The 10,357-nt window shown below is 42.6% G+C and overlaps 1 long non-coding RNA gene across 1 annotated transcript; it reads right to left on the bottom strand.

Moving 5' to 3' along the window:
• Window positions 1-700: 700 nt before the first annotated feature.
• LOC123375426 lies at window positions 701-8,432 on the bottom strand. Its single transcript, XR_006581444.1, has 4 exons — window positions 8,373-8,432; window positions 6,512-6,607; window positions 1,882-1,964; window positions 701-1,293 (listed from the first exon to the last, which is right to left on the bottom strand). It is a non-coding gene; the product is annotated as an uncharacterized LOC123375426 (long non-coding RNA).
• Window positions 8,433-10,357: the final 1,925 nt, after the last annotated feature.

The following is a 10,357-nucleotide window of genomic DNA, read 5'->3' as shown; positions in this document are numbered from 1 at the left end:
TGGTGTCATCATGAGCTTTATGAGCAGGTAACTATAAAGTGCCCTTCTCTATAATACCTGGGTGCTCTTCACATGATTAGAACTGCTACAATAGAACGCTTTCAAAAAGGGAGGATATACTCTGCATTCCCTCATAAAGGTCAAACCAACTTTCTTAAAGAAGACCATCATCAGAAAATCTGGCTCTTTAGCTTTAGTTGTATAGGCTGGTGCTTTTAGTTCTGGGGAGCCTTGGTTCAATTCCAAGTGTTAGCCATGTAAACTTTTTAACCAGAAATTATGGCTTCACATAGGATTTTCTGGTGAAATTCTATGACGTGTGTTATGCCAGAAAACGGATTAAATGGCATAATGGTCCCTTCTGACTTTAAATTTTTGAATCAGAGGAATAGCAGCCAGGAACCTAATTGCTGAGGGACTCCAAAACCTCAAATTAGTAGAAAGTCTGAAGAAAAAAAAAGACATCTTGCATCATGCTATAAAAAAGACTAAGGACAGGTCTACACTACTGGTTAAGTTGATCTAACCTGCTGAGTGATGCAAGTTTTGCGCTGTCCACACTAGCATTATGTCAGCAGGAGACGCTCTCCCACCAACATAGTTTACACTTCATGCTGAGGGGGAGTAATTATGCCAACAGATGAGCACTACCCTGTTGGCATAGTGCATCTTCAGCACATGCATGCGTCTTCACAGTGCAGGTGCAGTGCAGTGCAGCTGCGCCGATGCAGGACTGTAGTGTAGACTTGCCTTAAGGATACCATTTTCAAAAGTGCCTAACTTAGTAGCATAAGTCCCATTTAGGAACAAGACTCGGGCTTCTTAGCTATTTAGTTTGTTGTTGTTTGTTTTTAATTTACCCCAAATCATTAGGGACTGAGAGCTCAAGTCTGAAAGGTAACGAGCACCTTGATTGCATTAGGACCTGAGGATATTAATCACCTCATAGAATGTACTCAGCATCTTGCAGGACTGGCCATTTCTTGATCTACAGTGTCAGTGTCTAACTGCCTTCACTATTATTTCGTGACTGTTTAGTAAATCCTTTTTATCTAAAATGTGTCTCTGGCTGTCCTTGATAGCACAAAAGCACTGAAGCAGGTAATCCACAGGTCAGAGACATTACCTCATATTTGTTGAGTCCATGACAAAGACATTTTGGGGAAAATTGCATTGGGGCGATAATGTCTGACAGGTTTAAAAGTAGTGTCAACTTTGGTGGAGAAATGGTCTGGAACAGCAATGGCAGTTTCTTGCTAATCAGCCTTAGGAAACTGTGAAGAATTCTTCACTCTGAAATGTAAGGATAAACAATAATGAAATAATCTTGATAGTGATGTTAGACCACATAAGAGTTAAATATGGGCAAGATTAGTACTTAACCTCTGAACCCACAAAGGGGACGGAAGGGGATGTAGGATGATCCCCTATTTCACTAGGTAGATTTTATGCATTGCTAGTTTAAATACAGGTGGAGGAAAGCAAGCTCCATGGGACCTCCGGTTCTCCCCTACCATGAAAATGGACAGAGTTTTGACTCCCAGTGCACTGGCCAGTGGAACTGAGCCAGCATGGAGAAGTAATCTACTACTCATATGGAGCAATAGCAGATTTATTTCCTCCAGAAGAAAGGAAGGAACCAGGTCTCAATATAGCCCTACATTAATAATTACTTGATACATTTTTAAATCCTCAGAAGAGTAAAACAAGATGAGACTAATTTTAATTATTATATTTCTTTTGAAAGGAAAAGTCCAATTTAAAATGGATGCAATCCTTTGGATTAGGTAACAGTATTGTTTCCTATGTTAAAGCATATTAATAATATATCGGACAGATATGTTGGTGAAACATATGGACAGATATGTTGGTGAAAATTACCATAACTCCATTGAAATCAATGCTGACCAACTCTGTCAGAGTATCTGGCTCCTACGTGGACTGTACATAATGACAGGAAGATGCTGGTGGGGACAAAAGATCCATAAATGTATATTTCTTACAGGAAAAAAATTAAGTTTTTGTTGGCTTCTCTTTTATAGTTACCAGTGTTCACTGGAAACACCATTTTAAAAATGAAACTCATATCTGACTACTTGTCCCTTCAGTATATTGTTGATTAAAACATAACAGAGTCTAAAACTTGGAGGGAGGGAGAAGAGAATCTACAACTATAATAATAAATTTTAATTCTCTCTGCTTTGATTCTTGCCTAGAGTAGGATAGTGGTCATTGAAAAAGTAGGTCAGTGAAATAATTGCAGTACTGAAAATAATACAGACTGACAGCTCTGGGGTTAAGCTGCTGTGTGTCCATAGCACTATAGCACTGGAGTTTGCATGTTAGCATATAAATGGCAGTTTGTGGTATTATGTATAAGTGTCTGGGTAAAGTTAATCTCGAATATAAATTATGACTTCTTTTCTAAACTGATTCATGTAGTTGAAATTTATATTCTTGTAACAAAAAAACATATATAGTAAAAAGTATTGGGTTTTTATTGAAATAATCATAATTGCTATTTAAAATACTGTAGTTTTTTAATATACTAGCCCTTTTTCTGTATGTATTTATATTCTCCAACATTACCACCGTCACTACTTGTCCAATTTCTTCATAAAAATCAACGTATCGGGCATTTCACAACGCACTAATACTGATAATAATCACCATGATATCCGAGGGTATTCTATGAACCATTTTATGAGACAAATTCTGTGCTAAATATTAGGTATTCTCACATATATAAGGAATGTAGCATTACCATGCATTAGTGTCAACATACAATGTGGTATGTTTTACAAACATCTAAAAAGAAACAGCTTTTCTTGCTTCAATAACATTGTACTTCACCTATATGATATATGTATATACTGAATAGAAATTAAGTTGAAGGGCTGGGGCTGAGGAGAAGAGAATGGTTGATTAGGTTGTTGGGAACTTACTGCAACATAAATATTTCCCAAACTGCTACTTATGGTACATGATGTGCCCATAGGCGGCAGGTTTGTATAATTTTTGGTGGGGCCCAAAATGGTGGTGCCCCCCCGCTCCCGCCCTGTAAGCCGATATAAAATGAAGCTACAACGCGTCAGCGCCACAAGATTACAAGGGTCAATTAAAAGTGGAAAGTCAGAAGCAGCACTTGCCTACTTCAATATACGGTATTATATTTTGTTGCATCTGTTGTGATGAAGTGGGAATGTTCTTAATATTTTCTCTGAATACTGTGTGGGTGCCTCAGTTTCCCCTGCAAGATGCCAACTGAAGGTGTTGGGGACAAAGAGATCAGGTGGCCTCCTTGTCCAGAAGAGACACAGAGGCCAGAGGAGGGAGTGTCAGTTTGGAGCTGGCTGGGGAAATTGGGAGAGACCCAGAACTTGGTTCTGGGCTCCCCACCCCCCAAGATGGACCTGACAGAGGGGTTCTGTTTTCTGTACCAACAAGCTCTGTTTAAACTGTGTTCCCGTCATCTAATAAACCTTCTGTTTTACTGTCTGGCTGAGAGTCACATCTGACTGCAGAGTTGGGGTGCAGCGACCTCTGGTTGCCCCAGGACCAGCCTGGGCAGACTCACTTTGGAAAGTGCATGACGTGGAAGGGCATGCTGAATGCTCCGAGGTCAGACCCAGGAAGGTGTAAGCTTCTTGCCCTGGAGACAGTATGCTCCGAGAGAGGAGGCTCCCCCAGAGTCCTGACTGGCTTTGTATGGAGATGTTCCAAAGCATCACAGCATCCCCTTCCACACCGTGCACTTCCCAGAAGTCCGCACAGGCACTGACACTCCCTCCTCCGGCCTTTGTCTCTTTTCCAGGCATTAGGAGGCCACCTGATCTCTCTGTTCTCCAACACCTTCAGTTGGCACCTTGCAGGGGAAACTGATTTGGGAGAAATGAAGTAAAAGCTGCCCAAACCGAGCTTGAGCACTCCTGAATTTTGAGGTGTTCAAATCTGGAAGGCAGGTGCTGGGGGTGGGAGAGGGCTGTGGGCTCCATGGGGGAGCATGGCAGCAACTGTCTGGAGCTGCATGGAGCCAGATACGCTGGTCTGAGTGGCACAGTAAGCAGTTTGGGGGTTGGAGAAGAGGTAGGGAGTTCCGGGGGGCAGTCAAGGGACAAGGAGCAGGGGGAGTTGGATGGGGCAGAGGTTCGAAGGGGCAGTCAGGGGACAGGCAGCAATTGGATAGGCATGGGAGTCTAAGAGGTTTATCAGGGGACAGGTAGGGGGTGCGGTCCTGGGGGGGGGAAGTTGGGTGGGGTCTCAGGAGGGGGTAATTGGGGAACAAGGACCAGTGGGGCTTAGATAGGGGGTGGAGGTTCTGGGGGGCAGTTGGGGCAGGGGTCTGGGGAGGGGGCAATCAGCGGACAGAGGCTGGGATTCAAAGGGCTCTGGGCTGCTGGCAGCCGCGGGGATCCCAGAGCCCTTTGAATCCCAGCCCCGGCTGGGAGTCAGAGGACTCTGGGCTGCCTGCAACCGCAGGGAGCCCAGAGCCTTTTAAATCCCAGCCGGGGCCGGGAATCAGAGGGCTCTGGGCTGCCCGCTGCGGCGGGGAGCCCAGAACCCTTTAAATCTCAGCCGCTGCTGGGATTTAAAGGGCTCTGGGCTGCCTGCAACCGCGGGGAGCCCGCAGCCCTTAAAAACTCAGCCGCGGCAGGGATTTAAAGGGCTCTGGGCTGCCTGCAACCGGGGGGAGCTGAGACCCTTTTAAATCCCAGCCGCAGCCGGGAACCAGAGGGCTCTGCGCTGCCCGCTGCAGCAGGCAGCCCAGAGCCCTCTGATTCCCGGCCGCGGCTGGGATTTAAAAGGCTCTGGGCTGCCCGCCGCGGCGGGGAGCCCAGAGCCCTCTGATTCCCGGCCGCGGCTCGGATTTAAAAGGCTCTGGGCTCCCCGCGGTTGCAGGCAGCCCAGAGCCCTTTAAATCCCAGCCGTGGCCGGGACTCAGTGGGCTCTGGGCTGCCTGCTGCAGCGGGAAGCCCAGAGCCCTCTGATTCCCGGCCGCGGCTGGGATTTAAAAGGCTCTGGGCTCCCCGCGTTTGCAGGCAGCCCAGAGCCCTTTAAATCCCAGCCGCGGCTGGGATTTAAAAGGCTCTGCGCTCCCCGCGGTTGCAGGCAGCCCAGAGCCCTTTAAATCCCTGCCGCGGCGGGGATTCTGTGGGCTGTGGGCTGTCTGCCGGGGCGGGCAGCCCAGAGCCTTTTAAATCCCAGCCGCGGCCGGGAATCTGTGGGCTCTGGGCTGCCTGCAACCGCGGGGAGCCCAGAGCCTTTTAAATCCCAGCCGCCGCCGGGAATCAGAGGGCTCTGGGCTTCCCGCTGCAGCAGGCAGCCCAGAGCCCTCTGATTCCCGGCGGCGGCTGGGATTTAAAGGGCTCTGGGCAGCCCTGGCGGCGGCGGCGGCAGCGGCGGGGGGGCGCTCCAAGCAGGGGAGAAAAAACATTGGTGGGGCAGAGCCCCTGCTTGGGATTTATTCATGGGGCTAAAGCCCCAGAGCCCCATATAAGTCGGCGCCTATGGATGTGCCACTGAGTGAGAGGCTGGAATCAAAGTAAATGCCTTTGCCGACATTTTGTGATCTCATGTCAAATATGCGGTGTACTAGAAAATACATTTACTGAAAGGCATGTTCTAAACCAATTAGTAAATGTACTCTTTCCCAATTCATTTACAAAGAGCAAAAGCAAAGGCAAGAAGCAGTCTATGCCTTCCAGCCAGATACATAAATCAACAGGAGAAAAATGAATGCATGACTGCTTTATATTGGGGGTAGCCATGTTAGTCTGTATCCACAAAAACAACACGGAGTCCAGTGGCACCTTAAAGACTAACAGATTTATTTGGGCATAAGCTTTTGTGGGTAAAAAACCTCACTTCTTCAGATGCCACTGAAGCATCTTCAGATATATCTGAAGAAGTGGGGTTTTTACCCACAAAAGCCTATGCCCAAATAAATATGTTAGTCTTTAAGGTGCCACCAGACTCCTTGTTGGTTTTGACTGCTTTATATAATAGTATGAGAACTTATTGATAACCTGTGAATTATAGTATTTACAATTTAACACAATTTAAAAAAAAGCGTATGTAGTTTTAGAAACCACTTTATTGCATGTTGCCTTTAATTGTTCTATTTTTAGACAATCAAAAGCACCACTGTGTGTTAGAAAGCCTTTCCTCATGAATTATTCATTTGTTCTTCACTTGGCTACAATCCCTTTATGTCATATGAATCCTTGAGATACTGAAGATGTATGTATGGTATATAGAGATTTTCTCTGGCAGTATGCTGAGTCGTCTGTTCATGCTTTGTGACTTGTTTTATACACTTATTTGTTGATTTGTGTATTTACAGTTCTCATCCTGAGTGACATTTTTATGCTAATAACTTTAAATAGGTTTTAGGAAACGTTGCCTCAGCCCAGATGAAAATACAGTGAATGAGTCTGGGAAGGTAGATATTAAACAAATGTAGTTATTGTAACAGTTTTAAAATACTAGGACAAACTTGCCCTTCACTTACCCTGTCGGATTCATTGGAGTTACACGGGTATAGATGAAAGTGTGTTATGGCTCAGTATATTTCATTGTTTGATCAAACATTTGGGGTATGTCTAGACTAGGAAAACAGTTTTAAAAACCACATTAGCTATACCATTTTAACCAATACATTTTGAATCACTAAAATAGATGGGGTTGCCTCTGCATATCGAGATGTCATCCATCTTATTTTCCATTTTAAAAAGCTTTTCTTTCTGATCAGCTCATGGAAGTTGTAAATAATTTCCAAGGCATAAAAACTTAAATTGCAACTGTCATCTCTCCATCTAAAAGCAACTAACTCTTCCCCTTGTCCTCCCATCCCAAACTCACCTTTAAACATTCAATTGAGAGATGAGTGTACAAATTTTTAGGTGCAAATTTTAAAAACTTCCTTCTCATAAAATTCCTCACCGTGGCATTGTTTGAATAACAAAAGATAATTTAAGTAACATCTGTGACTAATGCCCCAGAAACAAGCAGGCCTTTCTTTGACCCTGAGAGGAATATTGAACATAAAAAATATTGATTTGCTTCACATTCTCACAAGAACATTTACTTCAGTTGTGAATGGATGGGACTGTCTTACTGAAAGAGGCTCTCTCTGGACCCCCTGCATCCTTTTGTCTTTATCTAATTCCATCATCTCAGATGCCACAGATTCCTTTTCACAGTTGTTTGCAGTTGCTTGTCATGCATGACCCTCAGTGTTTTGCCTGTGCCTTTTTCTGCTCCTGGAAAAGCTGAAGGTTTTTTTAAAAAGGTACTTTTACCACTTTCCAACAGCTCAATTCATGCTCAGTGGTTTCACTCTAGCAGGTCAAAATGGTCTGACTGTTGTTTTTTAATCTTGGTAGATAAAATAATAGTTGGATAACAAAATGCATGTCATTTTTTATCTTATTGCCAATGACGATAATATAATAAAAGTATCTGATGAAATAGGTTTGATTGTTAGCTGCAGTGTTTAACTATGAAGTCCTCACCATGTTTTAGGGTCTAATCCTGCAGTCTTTACTCAGACAAAATGTCCATTGAAATCAACTGATATTCTAGACTGCAGGATTTGGCTTTATTTATGTATATTGAACATTAACTGAATACAGGTTCTCTTAGATTATTTCTTTAATGTAAATCACTGAGGGTTATGCCTGTTAGGAACTGAAATGAGTTAATGGTATCAAAGCTGACAGAAGAATTTCACTCAAGATACAGTGCATATAGTTTTCTCTTGTCAAAATATATCACTCCAGTTTGTAGCAATCACGAACACTTAGGAAAATTGGTAAATTGCTTTTCTTTTTGACACATTTGTCATTGAGTCTTTCTTTTTAATATGGTATTTATTTTAAGGTTAATGTCTAGCAATTTAATTTTTCATAGACAGACTTTTTGTTAAGTATCAGAGGGGTAGCCGTGTTAGTCAGGATCTGTAAAAGCAGCAAAGAATCCTGTGGCACCTTATAGACTAACAGACGTTTTGCAGCATGAGCTTTCATGAGTAAATACCCACTTCGTCGGATGTACTTTTATATCGATAAGGAAAATCACAGTAGAAATACTTTATATCATGCATTATGTTCAGGAGAGAAACATGGGGTTACATTCCCCCGCCCTTCCTTACAAATGAAAGGCTAGATAATCCCTTTCATTATTAGCCCAAACTGAGGGGGTGACACATAATTAGAGAAGCACAGCTCCTTCCATGCTCTTCAAGGTGGCTGGCCTCTATCAAAAATAAATTATTGCCACTCTTTCAGATGGCTCAGCTGCCTTGGCTGGCATATTTAGTGGCTGGAGGTGGAGATAAGACCGTGCCCCCATTTTCTCTATTCCATGCTCACCAGTGCAGGATGATAGTATCAGGGGTGGAGTCCCTGTCTATGTTTCCATGTCTGCAGCAGTGTGTATGTGAATGAGAAAGGAACCGATCTCCCTTTTATGGTCCCATGGAGTCACATAGGTTGGCCCATAATCTGTGCTTAAAATAAAAAATGCAATACAGCTTTGTCCAGTATGACTGCCCTTCCCTAAAAGGTGCACTCCTGCAAGGTGCTGAGTACTTCCTAGATAGAGCTGAACATGACAACTCTCAATGGGAGCTGAGGATGCTCACTACCCTGTATTATCAGGCACTTTAAGGCTTAATCTTGCAAGGTGCTGCACACTTTCAGCTCTCACTGACTTCAATGAGCCCTTACTGAACTATATTGCCTGGAATAATAGCACACACACCCCCCCCCGCCCTTGCAGAAGTAGGATTCCAAGACTCTAAATGACATCAGAGCAGTTTAGTTTCATATAAAAGTGCATTAACTTAGAAAACATTTTAAAATCATGTTACTTTTTAGATTACTCTTATTTCAAATGCATTACCCTGCTTTGCTCTTTTCTCTTAAGTAGTTTGGTGTATGTTTTAGTTAGGGTTTGGGGCTGGGGTTACTACACCTGTTTTTCTTTATCAAGCACTAAGATCTCCAGCCAATAGGAAACAAAAAGGATATCTCATTTCGCCCTCTAAGCATGAATGCGAGAAAGACCATTTTTGATGTGCTGTAGCCGTGAAGAAGTTAAGTTTGCTTTCTTGGGCTCTAAGCGATTTAAGTCCTGGGTTTTAAAACAGAGGTTAATTACATTATCTGAAGCAGTGAAACATCATCAACAGCAATTCATATAAACATAAAAATAAAGGTTTCTATTTTTCTTAACAATGGTATATTTTATATTATATAAATAATTCACATGTTTTACTTCTGTGTTTATGAAGTGCAATGTAGCCCTCATCTCTAAATGGGGCTGCTGGACATTATTTCAATAATATTAAAAATATTAATAATCTCAAGGTTCATATGCACAGGGAGAGAAAATGCAACAGTTTCAAGTGGATTTCTTGATGCTACACACTGTGAGAAGGAAGCTCTTGTGGTTTGTTACATTCCTAGAAACAGAGAAGTGATTTATGGCATTAGGAATCCATTTTGCCCAATCTATACTTTTCTTTTTAATAAATTGAGAGTAATTAAAAATTTATTTGGTATAAGTTATTTATAACAGTTGTGCATCTAAATTGAGAGCTACTGTATTTATAGAAATGATGATGGGGCAAAATAGGATGCTACTAGAGCTGAAAAGTTTAGAATGTACTCATGCCAAATATTGATAGGCCCTGGCTGTGCTAAATGCCATCACAAAGATGTCAAGTTAAATTTTTGGTTAGATTCTTGTATCATGAAAATATCATAACTGTCCATTAAATATCAAGTATAAATAACATTTTAGCTATTTCAGATAATCAGTGTGTGTAGTATTTATTTGATAATATATATTCACATCTGAGCTGTAGATTTTCTCATTTTAATTTGGTACAGCTTGTCTCCATTATTTATTTATTTGGCTTTGACTTGTGCTGTGCCACGATCCTGCTCCATGCCTGGCTGGGAGGAATGACATCTGCTCTGCCCTGCACCCCTAACTCCAGCACCCCAGAGGTCTTTCAAAGGTGTAATGGCCCCTGACAGCACTCCTCAGCCAGTTTGACTCCTCCCTTTACATAATGAGAATCATCCTCATAGAATCCATAATTAAGCCTTCAAATGGAAAATGTAACAAAGATACAATTAGGTCTAGGAGTTCTGAGGGCTGAAAACTCTGGCCCTGATCAGTGAAGCACTTAAGCCTGTGATTAAAGTTAAGCATCTGAGTCATCCTGTTGATTTCATTGATTGCACTAGGGCTACTCATGTGTTTTAAAATGAAGCAATGCTGCAGAGTCAGAGCGGAGTGGTTCATTCAGGACAACTGTTGCAAATAGCAAGTAAAATTGCTCTGT

This window comes from Mauremys mutica, chromosome 8 (assembly GCF_020497125.1).
Source record: "Mauremys mutica isolate MM-2020 ecotype Southern chromosome 8, ASM2049712v1, whole genome shotgun sequence".
Taxonomy (NCBI): Eukaryota; Metazoa; Chordata; order Testudines; family Geoemydidae; genus Mauremys; species Mauremys mutica.
This window is presented reverse-complemented; position numbering and strand designations above follow the sequence as displayed.